At 43.6% G+C, this 22,485-nt stretch overlaps 1 pseudogene; it reads right to left on the bottom strand.

The window, feature by feature from the left end:
* The window catches only part of LOC146194662 (uncharacterized), a 57,321-nt pseudogene that overhangs the window by 33,488 nt on the left and 1,348 nt on the right, over nt 1–22,485 (bottom strand).

The following is a 22,485-nucleotide window of genomic DNA, read 5'->3' as shown; positions in this document are numbered from 1 at the left end:
ACCCAGCAATTCTGCAGACTATGTCAAGGATGCCGCTTTCCGTGTCTAGCATGGGCTTCCGCGGGACGGCGGGAGCGGAATGCAAGAAAATGGCGGCGGCGCCTTCCGATAACCGGTTTTGGCGGCGACCACCCCTTCTAAGAGTGGCGCCACCCTCAGCGGAGAGCGGGAGCGCATCGAGGCAGCCTCTGTAAAGGCTCCTTTATTTTTTTAAAGGTAACGACAACTACCCGAGCGCCCTCTCGAGGGGTCCAGGGGCAGCGCAAGCAGACGACGCGTGGCCCTCTTTCGAGCGTATACCGCGTACTCATGAAGCCGCGCTCGGTGCACACATAAACCGATGAATTCAACAGATTTGTCTCCTCTGCTGCTCAGGCAATTGCAAAAGACAGGAATCATAACTTAAACATGCGTGTGCAGCATAAACGTTAAAAAAAAAGAAACGCGTGCGTTAACAAGCCAGCTCATTCTTCTGAACCATTCTCGACTCAGTAAAGCGGCTAGGAAACTGTTCAATAATTATGCTTTGAAATTAGTAGCAAACTTTAAGTAGAAACGACATTTCAGTAAACTTATTGGGCTCGTTTCCTTACCAAAAAATAAGTAGACAGCGAGTTTGCAACTTTTGGGAACGTCGTTGCGCACAGAGCTCTGATGAAATAAGGGCTTCATTGCGTTTGTAAATGTTCGGGTATACTCCGTTGTACACACTTTTTTGGCTCGAGTTTATTTCGTTTACAGTATTCCAATAGCTTTATTTTGGAGAAAAAGTCAGTTTCTTTGCAGCTGTGCATTACCAAGGCATGTATATCTTCCAACAAATACAAAAAAAAATCGGGTATGATGTGATACAAAGCTCGCGGATAATGTTTTCTGACTTTCTATTCTTTATTTGCTTTATATTCTTTTCCTCATAGCCTGTCGAGCAATAATGTCACCAGTAAGCTTGGATGCCTGCTCTTGAAACTTGACGAGTCCCTGCGCGCGTTCAGCGGAACATGTTTACATTCGATGCAACGCCGCGAGACTCCTCCGTTAAAACAATGGCTCTATAGCGTTTCACACTCACGGTTGTTTTTCCACTTTTTATGGTACAAAGCTTTGTTTTTATTTTTTTAATTTTATACACTGATATTTAGCATATGCAAATTTTGACGTTCCATTTCGATCACTTTGACACATTCGCACCCTCCTTTTTTTTCCAATGCTTCATTTTTCATTTATATCAATTAACTGATCAATAGTACGGACTAAATTTTCGTAATAAGCATAATCAAGCATTGGCTTTTCATTCTGAGCATTTTGGCAGCATTGATTCCACGCGTAATATTGCAGTCCTGATCTGTTCGGGAAAGTAAGGGGGCTCAAAACGGCAGTGACTTTTCACTAGACATCCACAGTACAAGTAATGACTACATAGTCATAGCGTTCTTGATATTTTGCTCATGAAATAGCATATGCCCAAACAAAGGCCATCCCGGGTAAGCGAACGGCTTTTTAAGCAGACAGAAATCCCTTCGCATAGTCGGGTGTTTTCCGTGGCCATGAAAATTTCACGCCCGATTTCATGAGGCCATAGCTTTCTTCTGTTGCAATTATCGTCACCGCGAAGAATGTTTTTTGCGTCTTCCGCACTGTTCCGGCAGCCGAAAGCACAGCAGCCCGTGCGCACTTAAGATTTGAGTTCAGGGGTGTAATTCTTGCGTCCGCTTAAACATTAAGTACTGCATATACACTCCTAAAGATGCAATAGACGCATATGAAGCACTTTTTGCTTAACTAATCGGTTAATATTACGCTGGCAAGCGCAGACCGCCATGTATTTCAGCGGCGTAGCGAGCTCTGCTGGACCCTTTGGGCGGAGCTTGGCGGCGAAGAGGTCACGTGCAGCCAACCGGCCTATCGGAGGGAGGGGCGGCTGGATCAAGACCTGTCGCTATCTTTAAAAATAGAGGAGCCTTAGCCTCTGTGCCACTGAGGCGCCCTCCCGCGGGCGGCATTTCGCTTGCGTCTTATCGCTAGTGTGTTTCTACATTAAGAAGCGATAAATTGTTATATTTTTGCATTCTGCCGCTCGCAAAATATTAGACCACGAGAGAACGAGAGAGAGTAAACTTTAATTATTTAACGGAATAGCGTGGGTAGTTTCCTCTGTCCAGGATACCATTGGCCACGAATGTGCGTACAAAATATGACTTTTAAAATAGAACCAAGAAATGTACTCACTCATTTGGCAGCTAGTGCTGATAAACGTATTGATGAAATGTAAAAACTTGGTTGCGCTCAGAGGGTACAGTCTTGGGCTGAAAAGGCACATCCATGTTCCACCGTCCATTTTTTCAGTCGACCGTGGCGTGCACGAGTGCTGGCGCGGCGCGGAACACAGAGGGAGCGCGCAGCGTGGGGATAGTTCACAGAGGATGAGAGGTGTGAAATGAGTAAAGAATGCAGCAAGGGTCAGTAAACTGTCGAGCGAGGAAAGCGCGTTCCGTGAACAGTAACATGGACAAAGCAGGGGGGTTTCGGGGAGCCAGTACTGCTGTCAGGTGTCCATTGCTTCAACATTCAACAACTTGAGGTTATGCTTGGTCTCACAAGGTGTTTGCAGCCCTGCGAAAGGCAGAGGCATCCCTGCCCAATCAGGATCATGTGCACCATAATAGGAAATTGTGCTGCTACGCGCCTCTCGCCCTCCAAACAGGCGAGGGCGACAGGAGGAACACAATCATCTGTTATAGCACCCAAGGGCGACAGGCACTTAGGAGCGCAATTGCAGGGGCTCATCGGCCTTTCGCAGTGCTGCAGATATCTTGTGAGACGAAGTATAGATTAAGAGGGGGGGGGGGATAAAAGAAGGAGGTGTCCATAGCGTGTTGAAAGCGAGTGCATTGTTTGCACCCAGTCCTTTCAAAGAATTCGCGACCAGAGTTTTCGTGTCGCATTCAAGTGCATAGGCCTTGGCGGTTAGCTTTTGCTGGAGATGACCAGCAGACAGCTCCCGAAACCGGGCAGACCTCTTGGCTCAACTGTGCTTGCAAGTAAGAAAATACATTTAACAAAATAATTCGAGACTGAGAAGTTGTTATCACTGTAGAGCGCATTCAGGTAACATAGGAAAAATGTGCGCTCAAGTATAACTTCTGTGAACTTGTAAGGCTTAAATATAAAATAATGGGCTAGGGAACTAACTGCTTAGCATAATTACATACATCTGCTAACGAATAATAGGAATACAATTCTTTCACATGATTCTCGGGAATGCTCTTATTGTTATCTGCGCTCTTGGCTGGAGCGGTGAGCAATAAAAGCATTTGATGCCCATGAATAGAAACACATTTGATGTAGTTTGATTACATGTCTAGACAAGGTATATGGATGTAGCTAGCTATATTTGTTATCTACATTTCTTGAAGGCTAAAGAAAAAAGAAAAGAGGGATAGTGCCTAACCAAATGTGGCCGGAGAAAACTGGGACGACGCTTCTCTTCACGAGATGCAGCTGAAATGCCACACTGGTAAATTTCATCAGAGTGACGTATCATGTGAGCTTGCTCAATACGAACTGGCCGCGCTAATCACGCCAACGTGTTCTTTTTCTACATAAATCGAAGCATGGAGATACGGATATTTTATACTTGATTTATTGTCACAAATTTTCGATTGCGTGCAGTGATGCTTGTCTCAGTTTTTATTAATGCCGGTTTCCCATTGTCATCCTTTCTTCCGTTTTAAACTGTGTCCAAATGTGTTATTTTTTTCTGTGTGTAGTCTAGTGCCATTGTTGTAAAGTACGCGTCGTCAAATGTAGGCTGCTTTGGTTTGTCGGCATGAATAATTATACAAATCAATCAGTAAAACAGTTCGGTATGGCTCATATACACATTTTTAAAATTTTTTACCATACTCACAAGTGCATCAAAGCTTTTTCGCAGGTACGTTATGCGGACAAGCGGACAGAAACAAAAGTAGTTGCTGTTGTCAACCCCCTATTTATATTCGATGCAGCAAAAATTATTTAGCCTCTTATATTATTAGTTCGCAAACTTGGAGATGGTCAATTTTCTAGAGAGCTCCAGTTTCTAGAACTTTGCTAGAACGCGTGTGTTACCAGAGATTCAGCTCTATACTTCGTCTCACAATATATCTGCAGCACTGCGAAAGGCAGAGAAGCCCTTGCAATTTTGCTCCTAAGTATCGCTCGTACGTGCGTTCTATAATAGAGAATTGTGCTCTTACTGTCACCCCCGCCAATGTTTCTTTTTTTTGTTGGGGGGGGGGGGGGGGGGGGGGAGGGGGGAGGCATGTAAGAGCAGAATTGCCTAATGCAGTGCGCGTGGTCCTAACTGGACGGGGGTGCCTCTGCCTTTAGCAGTGCTGCTAAAATCTTGTTAGACAAAGCATAGATATTCAATTTCTGTTCTCGTATTCATGCGTAAGCGTCTCGATGGCCGCCTAAACGGCTTCAGCTGCGGCGATGCGTTTCATGAAACTAGGCAGCTCTCTACCTTCCGCTTTTGGATGCCGAATTGGAAGAAACGTTCGGAAGAAAAGCTAACCACGTCAAGGATGTTTTTCATGAAATGCCTCTGTCTTGCGTGCGTATTCACATGAATATAATGGTAGAGTTCGCGTAGTATGTTTCGAAAACCGCACGTACGCTTAGAATGCAATCCAATGGAGTAGCCTAGGGATGCTACTGCCTCTAATCTAATAATATAACAATGCTGCTAATGTTGCCTGAATGTTCATGAAAAGCTTTCAGGTAAGGCGGACAAGAATGATTTCTGCAATTTGTGTACGCCTCGTTTCATAACCAACAGACACAAGCAAGTTCAATGTGCTGCTTATTGCTTACCTAAAATCTGTAAAGACTAATTTGGAACATCGAGGATCGTAGAAAAAGGTCTCCTTTTTAAGGGTCATTACCCTAATTCACCGGAACAGTGTTCTCAAGAAGTGGATACAAAAATACGTGAGATGTTCACAGTATAAGGGCGAAATGGTGACCAATGCTCGCTAGCAGTTTGGTTAAATAACCAAGTAATGTTGATCAATATATAGCAAGATGTACGTCATGTTAACAGCGTGATTTTAATGAGCGAACAATATTTACCAGCATGCATAAAACGTACATCAGATGTTGGCAATCATACCTAAATGAGCGAACAATATTTTCAAACGTACACGAACATGTGTCAAAAAGTTCGCATTGATATCTAAGAGGGACCAATATTTGCCAACGCACACGAATGTATATGATATGTTCGAAGACCGATCGATCTGACGGACGATGTTTACAAGCTCACATTAGCATATGCGAAATAATGGCGAGCCACACGTATAGCAGGATAATGTTTATCACTGGTTTTCAGACAGTACCAATGTCAGAAAGCAATGGCATACTTCGCCCGTTCTAACCAGCTTATAGAATGGCATGACCAATATCAGAAACATACTGGCAACAATGTGCCACGCTTGGTACATGTTTTACTAGCACATTTCCAATATCAAGTCGGTTAGTGGTGCTACTTGGGATAGAGAAGGAAGGACAAGCCCTAATAACAACTCGAATTGTTAGAAGCACTTGTGTTTCTTTCTCTATTTTATTCCTTGTCGCCGCGTTGGTAAAGTCTCCAGCAACACAATAGATGTCAATATTTGGCATACTAAAACATGAACAACGCACGACTGTAAAGCCTCGACTTTTGAATGTCTTTCAAATAGCATTCCGCTAAAACTTCCTCGTATAACGATGTATTAGAATAGACTCTCCATTGCATTTAGAAAGCAAAGCAAGCCGGTTCGTCGTGGCATGTGACTAATTTTGTGCGTTTTTATATTCTGCATGACACGTCTCTCATGTGCCTACGTAATATTGCATGAATCGTGAATTTTATTTGTAACTATGCTCAACGGTTTTTTTCCTGCCGAAGTGGCTGGGTATGGTCTAGTCAGGCTGCCTCTGAGGTAGATTTTTTAGTGTGTGCAGCATGTCCCTATGTACACTGTGGGGCTAAAATAAACCTGCTGGTAATGTTATCAGTGCCAAACATATGGGACCTAAGAAACGAAACACAGGAGCGGAAATATGCAGCGCTTCTGGGATTTCTTCTGTAATCCTTTCTCTTGTCAAGCATATTTTGTGTGCAAAATAAAACGGATATATTTTTTCTGAAGCACACATTGTGCTTTGATTTATTTTTATTTTATATTCAATAAGTACACTATGCTTATTTTAGGGGTGGTTTCAAAGTCTCCAACCTTTCATTTGTCCCATTTCGTGCTTTTAACATTGCAGTAGCGCATCTCATGTCCAAAGAGTCGATCACGCTTCATACAGTGCTCGAGCGGTGCTGTGCAGAGGATAAGGGGAACATTTAAGAAAAGTGCGTTCTTCTACATATATGCCTTCCGTCCTAGTGCAACCACTGAGTCACCTAAGCGCACAGACGCAGGCGAAATGCCCTGACAAAGAAGCTGCATTACGATTAATATAAATAGACTTCGGATTTCAGGGTCTCTAGCACCCGTTACATTGTGTACATTTGCACAAACAGGCACATAATTGTTCCTGGCTTTAGTTTATTTGCAGCATACATACGTCATGTTTTATTTTCCAATCTAGGCCATCTTTACATTTCCCTCACAATTACATGCAAATTAACTGTTGTTGTTTATTTTTATTTATTGATTTATTGATTGATACTGCAATTTCGGTGTTGGGAGTTTAGCAGGGTGGGAATACAAACTAAGCAGTTTAACAAAACAGGCAAAAATAAACAATAATTACAGAGCAAGTGCAAAGCAACAGTGCAAAGCAAAAGTTCGCTTTTTTACATAACGAACAACGATGAAGACAAGGACAAATATCATATTATTAAAGCTTACCAAATGATTTTCTCGTAACAAATACAACGATCAAGACAAAGACAGGTATCATACTATTAACGCTCCACAAACATGTTGCAAATGTTTTATTTTCGCTGATGCAAACTGCTGAATAGAAATAAGCATAACAGCACATTTGAAATGAAAGATGAACAGATGAGGCGGCAGGTTCGAGTGTGGAAAGACAATGTACGATGCCTATGTGGTAAACTCGGCGAATAGCTGTCTGGCATCCATGGAGCATTTCGTATGGTGGAGCTGGACGTTTTACGTGCGCAGAATATTACCACATTTGCTGCACGGCTCAAATACACATCGAGCACTTAGTACAAGCTCGTGATCAGAGACAGAAATCACCGGGTTACTTGAAATGAACCAAAGGTGCAAAGATGGCTGCAGAAACGACAACAAGCGTTCACATCAACTTTAGCACAAAATGCGTCAGAGATAGTCACGCCGAGGTCGTTCACAAGTTAGATTTCTTGACGTCTGCCATAAATGCAGAAATCAAATCCCGGCTGTGCTACACTTTCTTTCCACGGAGGCTGAAGGCGATACACCTGCGTAGCGTAGAGTACGGTAAATAACCCCAGGTGACGGAATTTCTTAACACCTGAAATAGGGTGCCCTTCATAGCCTTAAAGGTTGAGCCCCGCCGGGATGGCACAGTGGTTACGGCGCTCGACTACTGTTCCCAAAGATGCGGGATCGAATCCCGACCTCGCCGGCCGCTTTTCGATGGAGGCAAAAAGCAAGGCGCTCGTGTGCTGTGCGATGTCAGTGCACGTTAAAGAACCCCCGGTGGTCGGAATCTCCGCAGTCCTCCACTACGGCGTCTCTCATTGTCGGAGTCGCTTTGGAATATTAAACCCCACGATTCAAACCAAACCTTAGTCGTTGCATCAGGACGTTAAATCCTATAAACGAAACAGTAAGATATGATGTACGAGTGGTAGTCTACTTATCGCTAGGTCACCTAATCGATGTCAGCAATGGCAAAGACATTTCGGTGAAGAAGAATAATAACGCATGCTTCGCTATATGAGCGCCTGGTAATAGACCACATTTGCATTAAATGTGGCCGAACTTACAGTAACGGCTTCGCTTATATAGTAGCACGCGCTTATATAGTGTGGCAGGCTCAGAGTCCAGAAAACAGCGTTAGAGCTCAGTCTTGGAGCTAGCGCACTTCGTTCTCTCACACCTCTGCGCGTCTTCATCGTCAGCGCATGCTACAACAGCACATGCGCCACTTCGAGGCGACATACCTCACTGATACTTCAATTAACCTGGCATCAAAGACCTCGCTGCACAGACAATTTTCCAAAAATAACGCGGCACAAAGTGTTTGACATTATGCAAGGTATGGCCAGCACCAATTTATTAGGAATTTCAGCTAAGAAAAGAGGTGCGCGGGAAGAGCTTTCTATCACTCTATAACCAGAGCATATCCAACACCATATGCATTTAACACTTGCATTTATATTGTGTTCATCCTGTCGCTGCTGGCATTGCTTTCGTAAACGGCGTCGCACACACAACAAATACCTATACCGTTGTGCACTACTGACCTCGAAAAGATGAAAAGCAGTATTGCGCACTGCCCTTTCCGCAAGAAACATTACTTTTGAAGACCCACCCTAGCTGTATCTGCAACTCTGCCTGGGTCGGTGCTCTATTACCGATGCTACTGCTGATACTGCTACTACTACTGCTTTCACGCGGTTGTACCGTATCTTTGTATGCGCCGTTATCCCATTCAGCAAGGAGCAAGTAGTGCTGCGCTGCACATGCCTCGTAGATCTTGGCTGCCTGTCCTGGCTGGTAGAGCAGGATATATGGTTACGGCACAGATACCGCAATTGGATCTCAGTTGGCCTATGCAAAGCTGCACTACATGCCGGGGAGAGACGTGCAGCGTTGTATCTGTCGCCAACTCTGTTCAGTGACAGCGGATTGACTGCTTGTAATGACAGCCTTAAAGGTCAATGACTATAGGAAGGAAACAGATACTGCAGGTGGAGTTCCTTATCCTTTTGCATAATTGATGAAACCGACATGCTGTCGCCATGAAGGGAAGTTCTCACTTGAGGAAACGTTTTAACTTCCATATCCACAACATTTAAAAGTTGCCTTCCTTGTTCAAACAGCTCTACTGCTGTGCTTTTCTGAATGGTTTTCAACACGCTGCCTTTTTTACCCTTACATATTGCAACACGCCTTCATCTCTGAAAGTTCAGACAATAAGGCTTCAAGAAACCGCGTTCTGTGTATGGTTGTGACGGCTTCATAAATTCGAAACAGAACAGTGACTTGCAGGCCAGATATTCATATCAATCATGCGGAGGAATTCCCTTCCACCACCTTACCGAGAAAAAAATAGCAGTCTTCAATGATACGCTTTGCCGTAAACCACCTCCGCAGACAAGAGCCCCTCCACACGAAGGCGCGTGAGCGGCGCCTGCAGTCACACATTGATTGGAAGAAAGCGCATGTCAGCGTCACGGGCCAGCTGATAGGTGTTGCCGATGTGTTCTTCGTACAGATACAGGCACGCGTACAATGAAAACAAGCAAAGTAATCATTTCCATCATTCTGTCTATCGCAGAGGAGCCCTTGCGACACAGGAAATAGGCCTTCCGTAGTCCTTTCGGCTTGGCGATAACAAGCAAGGCGTCATCCAGGAATCCTATGACGCCGCAGATGCTGCTGATGCGGAGAAGCTTCTTTTATTGCATTTTTTTCTTCCAGCGTCCTTGAAAAGTGGACCAAATTCTGAGTGCGACGCCGTGATCAATTCTGTGACGCGTCGAATGCGGGCACTGACGGAAGGCTGCGTCTGTGCAATAGGCCTAGTGCTCCCCGTCGCAAAAAAAAAAATTGATGGGGGGCGCAAATCGGTTAAGCCTGAATATGCATAGTGAAAGCTACCAAACAAATTGTTCACCAAGTACGACTCAAAGGTTCTCGTCGCCGATGCGCTGGCTGAAACCCGTATGGTGTAATCCGCGACTCGATGCGTCGTCTTGGCGTCTTCCGAAACACTTTGCTCTATTTTACCGACTTCGTTTCCTCCATCTTCTCTTTCTTCCTGTCTTTTGCCGTCTTCCCAATCTTCTTGCTCCATTTGACAGACTTCTCCTCCCTCTTATCTCTTCCCTTCTGTGGCTCAAAGCAAATAGTTGCCACGGTTACGGCGCATGCGCAGTAGCGACTAGCCAAGCTTACTCGAAATGCGCCACTTATTAGCCCAGTGTAGCTCTTGCTACAAAATCACTACACGCACAGTTCTTCCCATGCAATCCATCGTGACAGAAGTTTCGCTTCCACTACCAAGCTTTTCATCGTGTTCACCGCACAGCCACGTAATAGTTTTCTTTCTGAGTTTGAACTGCTGTCTGCACCGCTCGTCCGTCATGTCGAACGTGAGTCAGATTCATGATGACGAGGCTATGTCCGGCTGGGTTCGCAAGAGCAAGTGCAAAGAACGGCCCCGCCACCTTTTTATCTCCACAGACAGAGCTACATAAAACGATTTGAACAAAACATCGGATCTCATTACGGTAAATAACCCATAAACGCCATTTTAGGCCTCTATTTTTTACTTGTGACTTTCTGCACAGCAATATCTACAAGCACAGATCCAACTATTGGCCTGCCATTTGCAGAGAAGGTGATGGGCATGGAATCGTTTCATGGAATACAATCGTTATATTATTCCAGCCTAGGACCTTTTCCGTCGTAAATATGCCCTTGATGATGAACCTTTCTACACACTCTTGCTCATTGCAAACACCGCATGCTAACTGCATCGATTTAGGCATATTATTTCTTTCTTTCCGCGCAATCACATTCTTTTACATCGATCATACTTCGTTTTCCGGTTATACTTCCAGCCACTGACACTGGACGTTTTCTTTTTTACATTCGCAGCATTTCTACACTTTTCGCCATTTCGCATCGTCCAGTGTCAGTCCCTGGCGTTCTGTAGCCTCATATGCACTTGCGACTATAAACACCAATATTCATCGAATACGCATTTGATTGTTATATGTTGTTAATGAATTGTTAAAAGGAAGCAATGATCTTACCACGCTAAACGAATAAGAATGATGCGCCACCTGTGAGACCGATACCCCTCGCCAGTCAATTCGGGAGAGCTCATCTCAAAGAGCAGCAATCCTTAAGGGTCGCGTTCTCTAGTTTTCATATCTCAAGATAAAAACAGCAGTATACAATGCAATCTTGTTTAGCAATAAAGAATACAAAATACTGACGGCAGGCCGACAAACCTTCACTGCTCCCGACTGGCAGAGCCTGGCAGGCAAGTTACAGAAAATTGCGCAAAGCTACCAGCGGAACAAAAGTCATTATTATAAACTTTTGAAGGCTTGCTAAATCTCATAGTTTTGTGTTGGCATCTACGATGGGTGCCAGTAGCTTATTAATATGACAGGAACACAACACTGACACCGTTTTCTCTAGTATTTGGTTTTAGGGATCACGTATGATTCTAGGTGCATTAGGATGTCGTGTGCCGACATCATCGTTGTTCGAAAAGTGTTTGATCAAAAGAGCTTCGACAATGACGGAGTTAGGCAGATTACAAACATATCTTTGTTTAGGCCCAAATCATATTTGTAAATACCTTTTTTCTAACCTGCGTGCATGTACGCTCGTTTAGTGTAATAGTTTAGAGAAAACATGGTGTAAAAATATAAAACCTGAATTGCCGTACTGTCCAGGAGAATACGAATACCCTCTAATATATATAAAGGGGAAAAAGGATATGGTACATATCCATAGAGTTATCTCATTTTTGGAAACGATCGGAATAAGGAAAACAAATTTGTGTTACATATTTCTGAGCAGGGTGACATATTAGGGGTACATGCGAATTAAGAAATTAGATAGCGAAGCAGGCTAGAGCCCCGGCCCAACCCTTGTACACTCTTGCAGCGAAGCGGCTGCACGTCATGGGTTGTTTTCGAGCACAGATTATTACGGTGCCAGAATTACGGGGGATCTTTTAATTCTCAAGTGACTCTACCGCGATATGAGAAGCTATTCTTCGCATGTTGAAGGGAATGGTGTAAGCTTTCGTATGCATGGAAAATCCCCTTAAATTTTTTTCTGCCTTCGCCGCGAGTAATTCAATCTGCTGCACGAAATCGATGGGCTTTGTTTTGAAAGCGATTGTGTGACAACTGTGGCCAATTGTAAGGTACTTTATCACGATCATTATCATCATCATCAGAAGCAACAGCATCAGACGCCCTATAATACCGACTGCAGAGCTTTGTCTATCCCACACTGCTCCAATCAACCTGGTCCTGTGATAATTGAATTTACTTGAACCCCCCCCCCCCCCCCCCCCCCCAACATCTTATTCTAATCCGCCCGCCTAGTTCTCTGCCGCCTCCTGCTGCAATTTGCTTCCCTTGGAATGCAGTTTGTTGCCCTTAGCGACCATTTATTACTCCTCACTTTACGGCATGCTCTGGCCATACCCATTTCTTGATTAACACGAGTTGTCTCTCTGACCCACTTTGAATTGTCCACCAACGTGTTTGTAGCACAATGCTAACACAAATGGTCTAAACTTTCCGATCTTTGCAAATTATGGATTTCTGGAATGCGTCAGGAGCTCACAATGAGTATTCATAACTTTCTATCGAATGCCAATTGGGTGTGGTTTAAGGTATTTTAAGTAAGCTGATGATTATGGCAAGAAACGTCTTTGAACATGTGATAGACATATTCCAAGCATCGAATGCGTAGGAAGATTTTTCTTAAGAAATTTGTTCGGCGCTAACAATGATTAAGTCAGACTGTCATCAAAAACAAAAGAACTACGTTTTTTTTAAATAAATAGCAAGAAAACTGGCAGCCTGCCAAGGAAAACTCAGCGCATACATTGATGGTTTTTATGAAGTTATAGAATATGCATGTGTACAGTCACATTCATAAACGCTTTCCTGGTGAACTAAAAATCTGAGCATGAGCTGCGGATATCCTGCGATGTCTACCAGATGGTAGGCAGTGCCCGATGTCGCATGTCCTTCAAAAACTATATGTGCAGGCACCTTTGCGTGTTTTCAGTTTGGCGGATTAAGCAGCAACAAGAACAATGAAAGGAATACGACGAAGCAAGCCCTTTTGCTGTTAGTCCAAGTTTGCTTGAGACCGCATCATTGCACATAAGAATGAATAAATAAAATAGTCTAAATATGAACAAAGTTACAACCACTGCACTGCATAAACAACCGATAAGAGCATTTTTTAACTTTTTCGGATCTTCTATGGACACGGTGCAAGCTGATAGGTGGCTCTGTTCTCTTGCTCTCTAAGGATACGTGATGTAAATGAGAGTTATTGCCGTCTCTGGACACATCAACCTTGAACTATTTGTTGCGACAGGATGAACTAACAATGGCAGCGCAAGTGGCGAAACTCTCAGCTGAGGATAATAGAATCACACATTTTGAGAAAAAATGTATTACGAGTGATTCTGTGGCAAACAGAGATCAGGCAAGTGACTTTAATTGGGTTATGCTGAATATTCAATTACAGAGAAGATAGAAGGAGAGGCTGGTATTCGACACATTTGATCGTCAGAATTAGTGAGTTGTTATAGGTTTCTAACAAATATGCATATATTCAAATTATGGCCAGGCTAATGTTCTGTAAAGTACACGCTTGAAGTCACTGGGCACTACAAGGAAATTGCTTCTTTAGAGAGAGTACGGCTGACTGCCATGAAAGGTCACCTCAATTACGTGTGAAGCATTTTTAAGAGGAAACCTTGGATTAACGAAGTAATACTAACCCTATAATAACAGTAAACCTTGTTAGATGTAAAACAGTCCTCGTAAGCGTGCATATAGTAATTTCAAGCTTGGCACGCTAAGCGTTATCTAGAGGAAATCTGCTTAAGGTTAGACAGAGGAGGAATATGCCCAATGTGAAGGAAGAAGGCACGGCAGGAAAAAGGGGTTGTAATTTATATCTTAAGAACGTAATAAGCAAATTTTTTTATGAAGGCCATATGTCATGAGAAAACGCGACTGTAATACAATAGCGCTAAACATAATTACCGCGTTTTTACAGCAAAACAAATTTGAATTAAGACCTGACTGAAAGTTCAAGCAGCGTGGAGAGCATGTAGTGTGTAGTGCAACCGTGAGATAGATAGACCTTAGACTACCATCCATAAGCAAAAAAATAATAGAATGCACTTTTAGGTTACTGTTAACCTACATAAGAAAAAGCAGTGATTTTCATTGCTTTGAAATTACCGATGCTCAATGAGTTGCAAGATAGTTACCTTTAGGAGTTTTGTACGTTGTTAGGCAAAAAACATGTTTCTTTTAATAAGCTCATTTCATGATCCGGTCTGGCTAGTTTCAGAACTATTATTCTATGATAACAGTATCATAGGGTTTTAGCGAAGTCGTTGAAAATAAAAACGACGACATAAACACAAATTCTCTCAAAAGTTTCGGCACAAGAACAAAGCTACAATGCGGCTGACAAACTTGTTCCGCTTCTGCCTTTTCCAGATCGCGACCATCTGCAGCACAAGAACCGACGCGACGGCTTATCGGTGTCGCAAAAGGTGTTGCACAAGAGTTGCTGCAGCATACAAACAAGCTTGAAGTGACTCATGCTCCCCCATTCTGCGAATGTCACGACGGAGTTAGACACTGCCGCTCTTCCTGTACTGTTGAACGCATCTGCCAAACCTATCATCAAGCCCACTCTAACCAAATGGCCAGCCCCGTCCGCAGCACTTACAGTGGACGGGGGTAAAACTAAAATGCAGTTGACAAATTTGTTCCGCTCCTGCGTGTTCTAGGCTAGTCGCGCATCTTCTAAACGCTCCAGTAATGCGTACCCTATAGGCAACCGGCAATGAAGTTTGCTGTGTCGATCGCCGCGCCGTAACACACATCCTAGCGAGAAGAGCAAACACTTTTGAGGCGGCTTTTTAGGGCGTTTTCACGCCACCTGCATGTGCTTACAGGGATCAGATTGCACGCTCTGTAGAAGCTCTGCGTGGCGTGTGTCAGATAACTGGGCTACATCGAGAGCACCTGGGAATGATATCTGTCACACGCGTATCTATGATTCTGCTGTACATGTTCGGTCGTTTATCGCGAACCAAGAGGCTAACAGCAGCATTTTTGAGTCAAGCTGCGGGACAATTTCAGCGCTACCTATGCGGTGCAGGTTGCCATTTGTACTGCCGTGCCGACAGCAAGGGTGTTACTGTGGAATTGAAGTGTTGCCTTCTGGGGATGTTGAGCTGAATCTTAGGCCTAACAAACTGCAGGCATTTCGGCCCACCTTTATTCTGAGATACACTGGAGCTCCTAGATAGTGTTCATGATAACTTGGCGATAGTAAAAGAGAATACTGAAAGAGCACTGAACTAAAATGAGAAGTTTAAAATCTGTTTAAGACTATAGGTCCCGGAAGGAAAATCTGATATTCCAGACATATCAAATGAATTATTGGCTTAACTGGAAAAAAAAAAAACGCACGGCAGAATATTTAAGAGCAAGTGTTTGTGTTAGCCGAAACGGACTTAACCGCGTTCATAGAATCGCTACGACTGGACCATAAAAACATGACCAATAATTGTCAAATGTCCACACCATAAAATCCGGCAACGAACTTTTGACGCACAGACCAAATTTAAAAATTTAGACGTCACTATTAGCGAATATTTTTTAAGGCATCCAGTCATGCGCGGAGGAGGCTTGTTGAGCTCGCCAAGAAAATCGTGACAAACGAATCGTGCAGCCTCCACTACAACAAGCTGATTGTTAAAGGAAAGCTGGAACAGTTTTCAGATTGCAAGAAATGCAGGGGTTAGAAACAATGGGATTTTTTATTGACGTGTGTCAATTGTTCCCGGATTCTGTCAATATGAAAATCCGAAATCGCTCATTAAAAACTTGCCGCGGGCCCACCCTCCTCGCTGCATGGAGCGGCGAGGGCAGGGAACCGAAAATGGGGAACAGGCAGATGTGACGTAAACCTCGGGGTGCAGGATGGCAAAGCCACTCTCGCGATTTGCACGTTTTGTCCGCTCCAACCCGCGCTTTGGAGATCGGAGGATCAGCACAATCTCCTGCTGGTGACATTTGTTTTCTCCCTTTCGCGTTCTGTGTTAAAGATTCCATGTGTTCAAAGGTTCCATGAGAGCGGACAGCAAAAAACGCAGCTGTTGCGATGTAGCACGCCCCGCGCTTCAACGCCTTCCCTCCAGTGCACTTCATTTGCTGAGTTGTAAATAAACATCGCTCGATGTCGAAAATTATTTCCCTCTTGTCGTTAAAAAACAAACATTCTGCGTGAGCGCGCGAAGCAACTCGTGGCTCAGCAGGGCTTTCGTTATCGCGACCATTAGTGGTCCAGGCAACGAGGTGCTTCATAGTTTCTCGGAAGATAAACGATCAGCGACATGGGTCTCAAAGGTTAAAAAAAAAAAATTCTTGCCCTTAAGCTGTGTTGTGCACTTTTGATTTTCATGCCTATCATGCAAATCAAATCTAGGCTGTGATTGCGGCCACTTGTGGTTCCAAATATATCAGTGCAACTGAAGTCCAGTACACGATGGATTGGTGTGCGCTGTAAATACCACAACGGCAAAGTGAAGAAAACCCGGGAGTGGCACCTTTTTCACAACTGTTTTATTAGGAAGAAAACGAAGCTTATTAGAAACAAAAACAGACCAAAACAAACAAACGGAGATCAAAACCTGCGAAGATAGCCGATTTACCTCTTCGATAACGAGAGTGAAGGCTTACTGACATTTCCACACGAGGCAATATGTAATGCTTCCATCACTCTCTAAATCTTTGTTGTGGATGCCGATATAACACTTGTGTCGCGTCAAAGATGGGTCGGTAATTATTGATTTCCCGGAGGTGTTCATTCACCCCCGAAGATTTGTCGTTATTGTCCTCGTAGAGCCGAATGTTCAAACAACGCCCGGTTTGTCCTATGTATGCAAGCCTACAAAGAAAAGGAATTTTATAGACCACACCAGTTACACAGTATAAAAGCGTCCTTTCTGTGCATCACATTACAAGAAGGAAAAATTGTGCTAGCATTTCTCACCTTTTTTTCGACAATTGGACAAAGTTTGTTTAATTTCAACGGGGCAGAAAGAGCCATTCCTACGTCATATCGTTTGGCAACATGTTTAAGCCCATGTGATGAGCGGTGTGTAAGGAATGACGGCATGCTTTTTCTTTATCGCTTTGCAGCACACGGAAAACCTTTAACCCATTTTATTACACCGCTTATAACATGGGCTTAGACAAATTTTCAAACGATATGAAATAGGAGTGAGTCATTCCGCCCCATTGAAATTAAGCAAACTTTGTACAATTGTGGGAAGCAAAGTGAAAAATGTTGGCCCAATTTCTCCTGCTTGAAAGTGAAGCATAGAAAGAAGTCTGTATGTTGTGTAAATGGTGCCATTTATAAACTTCCTTCTCTTTGAGGGCTGGCATACATAGGACAAACCTGGCGTTGTTTGAACACTTGCCTCAAAGAGCACAATAACGACAAATCTTCGGAGGTGAATGAACACCTCCGGGAATGCAATAATTGCCGACCCATCTTTGACGCCGCGCAGTTCTTGTATCACCATCCACAACAAAGATTTAGAGAGATGACGGAAGCACTCCATATCACATCGTGTGGAAATTGTGTCAGTAGGCCTTCGCGCTCGTTATCAAAGAGGGAAGTCAGCTATCTTCGCAGGTTCTGATCTCTGTTTCGTTTTCTTTTTCTTTTTGCGACAGGTTTTCATTCTTAACAAGCTTCGTCTTCTTCCTAATAAATCAGTTGTGAACAAAAGTACCAGTCCCGTGTTTTCTTCTCTTTGTCTTTGGGTCCAATTCACCATAAACAACCTGCTACTCGCCTAACTTTCCCTTCTGTTGGAGTTCAGTACCATTCTGTCATTGTTCTCGCACCTAATTACATTATTACCTGGCTTCACCATCGTTACGCTTAACCGAGGTTGATAACTTAAAACGCGTGTCGCGGCGTACTGTTCTTACAGAGCCTGCCGTTGTTTTCGCGGCTACGACAAGAATCACCAATTAGGTATAGCAAATGAAATGCATGACGCAGTGATCAGCAGAATGAAGCTTCATTTGCAATAGTCCTTTAAAAAGCCGTGTCTTGACTACCTTGCGGCTCGTGAACCCACAGCGCGCTCAAGCATCGTCCTAAGGCGGCCCTGCATACGCTCACTACCGCGCCGGCCGCGTCTCCCGCAAGTCGTACGAGGATGTCTTGCGCTAGCTTCAGAAATGCGTTCTAAGATTTATTTGTTATCTTAAATAATAAGCTCAAGGATAAATTAATGTTAAAAGTTAACTCTTACTGAAGATCGCTGACTCGTGCCGAGATGTTGGTAGCAGTGATAACAGCGATACAAGCAAGTTTCTCTTCACAGCATGTGTAGCAGCAGCCGCCGGTGCGTCGTGGCTCATCTGATCTTGTAAATTAGCTCCTCTACTAAAGCGCAACGTAATTAATAAAATTTTCGTTTAACTGTGAGCAAAGGAATTGACAGTGAGGCCTATGAGCAGGATTTTTACTACATCACGGCTCAGTCCCAAACTATGGTCTGCCGTGGCGGCAACGAGAAACAATATAGGCCTAGCGACGACCGGGGAATAGTACCTTGCCTGAGCGCCCGTCCGCCGCTCTCGGTGCCGGCATCGTTTCAGTGAGCCCTCAAGATCCGGCGCTGCAGGATTTGTAGACTGGTGGTATTTCATAGTGCGGCTGTAAAGGGACCATTTTTGGTGTTGCATTGAATAACGCACCAAAGCTGCAAGTACGGAACGGGTGCCGTACGCGTGCGTTTGTTGTTGCGCCGATGGGCGATACTCAAAGGTTGTATAAACGCGCTGTGGACTTGGATTGCACCTTTCACAATGCCTATTTTTTGCTGCTATTGAAACGTCACTTAGTAGTTAAAGCGGCCGGCCAGTGCGCTTTTCGCAGTCAGGTGTCAAGTTTTGCCTCGCGTGATGACTTCGCTTTTGTCGATAGCGTTATTCGTAGCGCCATTTTTTATAAACCGCTGGCTTCTCGAACGCTACACTAAGGGTCAAATTTTTCGAATAATCAGTAACATTTCAAGTCTAGCTTTCAAGTCATCGGACGAGAGCGCAAGCAACAACAATGCCAGCGCCGGCCGGAGGTACTGAGAATGACGTCTGAATGGGCCCGGCTAATTGCGGGCCACAGCAGCGTTTGCTTGGAGAGCGGACCCACTGCTGCTTGTGGTTTGTAAAAAAAGGTGCTGTTCTCGTTCATTTCCTCTGGTATTAAGCATAATAGTCATGTTCAGCGAACAGTAAAGTATAAAATGGCACACGGAGCTCATTTTTTGCGAAATGTTTCTGAACTTACCGTTAAGAAAAGGTGTTATGTGGACTGCCCTGTAACAAATAACGTCCTAGAAAGATGCTGAACATGTGCTGTAGCTAAGTTCAGTTCTCCTTCTCTAAGATATTTAGAACACCGACCTGCGCAGGCACTTCGGAACATTTTTGTTTTGTTTCACTAATATACGCAATCTCATATGTCATCATTATAACCTATCCTGCACCGTCAATACGAAGGGGGTTGACAATATCGTGCTAACAGAGGCTTGGCTCAGTGAACCTGTACGCAATTTTGAAATATATTCCTCACATAAATGTTGTCATGTAGTTTGTTGTGATCGCGTTTCTGTCGTCGGGGGCGGCTCTTTAATAACTTTATCTCAGCATATAGAATGCTTTGAAATCAATCTTAGTATTCCTGCGCAGTGCCTTTGTCTACAGGTCAAAATTAACAAAAATGCTCTCCACTTTCGAGCATGTTACTACCGTTAGCTTTTGCAATGACCTCCATGATATCCTTAGCATAATTCAAACATTTTTTCCGGTTCTGTCTATTTTTATTTTGTGTCTTTAATTTTCCTACAATTACTTGATTTGACACTCATTTAGGCAATGAGAGATGATCAGAATCAAGTTTATTCGCGCTTTGCTTTATCATTTCATTAACGCAAATAGTCCCACAGCCGAGGAGGACAGCTGCAAGTTCTAACATATTATACCTCATATAAACTAGCACTCCAGAGCTTGTTTCTGACGTAATCTACTATCCAGGTTTAAGCGATCAATTCCTATATACCTCTCATCGCGTCACTCGTACCATCTAACAAATCGTCAAGTAAAACCGAATCCATTTACGACTACGCAAATCAAATTTTTCGTCAATGAATGATGGCCTTAACCTTTTCCTAGACGATCTCCTCATAAAGTTTTATGAAAGGTCTAGAAAAAATTTGTGATAATTAAAGAAAAAATTCCATTAATCGTTTAGCATTTTTCGGACAACGACATCGCAACTAATTGCAGACCATCATGGTTCACCCGGTCATTAAAACACCTTTGTAGAAGAGCAAAACTGTTTTATACCAGGCCCGGTTCGTTGCGAAATCCCGCACATTAAAGAGCACTTAGAGTAGCGGTTGAAGCCTACAAAGTGCGTTAAAAGGAGCTAAGTACATTATATACATTTACACTGCCATAACATTCATTAAATGATAAAAAAATTATGGAATGTTGTCATCGGATCAGGCCAGCCATCAGTATTGCTTCTTGATGCACAATCAAATCCCATTGCTATTGCAGGTAATGAAACTCTTGCTAAGGGATTTTTTCACTCCTATATCACTTCAATGCCGGATAATGTTGGTCATTTCGCATTTCTAATGAATCTTATTCATTTCAGTTTTGAAATCATCATAAGTATCTAGATCACATTATCTTCGTCTTGCGGTCAAGAAAATATCTGTAGCAAACGCCTCTAAAACATTATATTACATTCTATTATTGCTACGAATGCGGCCCTAATGGCCACGGCATCAGGAAACAACCACAGCAGACAGTGTCGCTCGGCGAATGACCCTCCGTTTATTCTCAGCTAGATACAAGAGAAAGAAAGAAAAGCTAAACGAGAGGAGGAGAAGGTGCAATAGATGCTCCGGTAGCCAGGGGCCGGTTATCAGTGGCAGTCTGCGCCTGGTCTAAATTGGCTGTCAGCATTCCTTCTCCCTAGTAGCCGTAACGAAGCACTAGTTTCTTTACACGGGTGAACCGGGGGCCCTATTTTAGACAAAAATGGCCATCTTCGGAGCCATATTGTTTCCCTGATTGGTTATCAGAACAGTCACGTGTTTCAAATATGCGCCGCGAAATTGCGGTCTGTCGAAATGGCTTTTTGCGGTGCCGTAAAATTGACCTGAACGTGAAAATGGATTTTTAGCAGCGCTATTCATGATGCCTGGATGGGATTTATAAGTAATTGTGTTGAGAAAACGCAGGTATAAATGGTAGAGAGGAAGGCAGTTGCGCTTAGTATTACCAATGGGGTGAAATGAACTGCCCACTGTCGAGAGCTCTTCCTGAAATCTGATTGGCTGACTTTGTCTGGCGGGAAATACGTTATGAATAAACATTACATGATGAGTCAAAATGACGTTTCATTGCGTAAAGGATGTGCTACCATTGCTGTATATGACCAAAGTTGGGCGTCATATTTTAAACCACTCGAGGCGGCCGCGTAAAAAAACATGGTAAATTCGACGTGGAGTATAGGCGGATGTTATAGCTGACCCATGTTTGGTAAACAGTTTAATGGGTGGTGAAGTAAGCTAAGACATCTTGAAATTGCAAAAGCCCTGAAACGACTTCACAAGTCTACTTTTCAGCTGCGGAACGGTTTAGAGGATTAATATTGAAGACGAAAATTTACAGCCGCACGAGGATCCTAGCTGCCCTCCTGTTGCAAATGCTTTGCCTTCATAGAGAAACTATCGATCCGCGCTGTTATTGCCAAGCGAAGCAAAGGCTGCCTACCAACTTAAGCGGCTGATTTGCGCTAGTCGAGCCATTTCAGAAAGCACCGCGATGGTTTCGAATTATCTGTCTGCACGGGTCGTGAGTAGAACCTGACGGGTCATATGGTGCGGTGGTTGTGCAGAAACTTGGCACGACAGCCAGCGAGAGATAATCAAAGAAGGCCTCAAATGTCGGCCCTAAGCACCACCGTTTTTTTTTTCTAGCACCATGCACCCGCTGCAATATTAAATAATTGAAAAGCCTTCCCACGATGAGGGGACGCCAGCAAGGATGCTCTGCTTCTATTTAATAAAGGAATGTTTGTGTCATGTACATGAAACATGTTTGTTTGCCACATGCGGTGTGTTTCATGTAAAGGTTTGTTTTGATATGCATGCGGGCTCACAATTTGCTTAGTTTTTAGAAAAAAAAGAGGTACTCCACAGCACGCTATGACGGTACGCTGTAATCATGTGATGTTTGTGAGTAACATATTGTGTTGATTGCTTTTTAATACCGCCAGAAAATAATCTCCTTTTATTGATCTGCATTTTACCGTTTCGACAGTAAGGAATACGCTCGCGCGGCGCCGCCCTAGCTCCTTACCATGATTTCCTCAATCTATTCTAGCTTCCTTTCCTTATTCTCTGCTTATCTCTTTC

This window comes from Amblyomma maculatum, chromosome 3 (assembly GCF_055883805.1).
Source record: "Amblyomma maculatum isolate TAMU_Amacu chromosome 3, ASM5588380v1, whole genome shotgun sequence".
Lineage (NCBI taxonomy): Eukaryota > Metazoa > Arthropoda > Arachnida > Ixodida > Ixodidae > Amblyomma > Amblyomma maculatum.
The sequence above is the reverse complement of the archived record's forward strand: the minus strand, read 5'-3'. Positions and strand labels throughout refer to the sequence as shown.